The sequence below is a fragment of the Capsicum annuum genome, chromosome 6 (genome assembly GCF_002878395.1).
Source record: "Capsicum annuum cultivar UCD-10X-F1 chromosome 6, UCD10Xv1.1, whole genome shotgun sequence".
Lineage (NCBI taxonomy): Eukaryota > Viridiplantae > Streptophyta > Magnoliopsida > Solanales > Solanaceae > Capsicum > Capsicum annuum.
Window position 1 is genome coordinate 112,295,141 of NC_061116.1, and position 967 is coordinate 112,296,107.

Here is a 967-nt window from a genome sequence, read left to right on the forward strand (position 1 = left end):
CACTCTATTAAAAATTTGGGCCATAACATTCTCTGTCTTGAACTTTTTTTGGTTCAATAGAGCTTGAGTCATTTTCATTAGCTTGATCATGGATGAGAGGAATATAGCGGTCATAATCACTCTCTATATCCCTCCAATTACTATCACTCTCATGGTCCATCAAACCTTGATTCCCACCTTGCCTTTGATAGGTGGGGTGAGAAACCCCTAAATAGTATTCTTCTTAGAGAATACTGCATTGTCCCCCCACTGCATTGTCCACCAAAGATTTGTTACGTAGATCAAGGGACCGGGAAAAGATTTGGAGAAACATCTTCTTCGAGAACTCATGGTTTGGACATTTAACCAATTTTTCATTGAATCTATACCATGCTTCAAATAATGGTTCCCCACTCAATTGCCTAAAATTTATGATCTCATCCCGCATTTGGAGCATTTTTTATTGTAGGAAGAATCAATCAAGGAATACCATGGTAATCTCTTCCTAAATAGTGATTGAACCAGGAAAGAGTGAATAGAGCCACAACACCACCTCTCCCTTTAAGGAAAATAGGAAAAAGGAAAAGAGAAATAGAATCATGAGTGATGTTTGTGGTGTTGAAAGGTGCAGACACTCCACAAAATTCTTCAAGTAAACTTTGGGGTCCTCATATTCTTGACCACCATATAGCCCTTTTATTTATAACATATGTAATATAACACTTGTTACATGGAAAACTCCATTGATATTAGTTAGTAAGATACAGATTGCTCTCATTCGGCCCACATCATTGAGTTCTCCTTTGTTATCAAGAAGAACATAAAGGTCCCTATGTTACTAGTGTTTTCACTTATTGTTGTGTTTATACAACGACCACCTAAAAAAAAAAAAAGAATGTAAATCACACCACCCCGAGTATACCCAAGTAAAAATCACACCACACAAGTTAAAATTGTATTTCACTTCTCGACAATAGCACCATTTTGA

At 36.7% G+C, this 967-nt stretch overlaps 1 non-coding gene across 1 annotated transcript; it reads left to right on the forward strand.

The window, feature by feature from the left end:
• Positions 1–323: 323 nt before the first annotated feature.
• On the forward strand, positions 324–429 carry LOC124899876. The gene has a single exon (XR_007057439.1). It is a non-coding gene; the product is annotated as a small nucleolar RNA R71 (small nucleolar RNA).
• Positions 430–967: the final 538 nt, after the last annotated feature.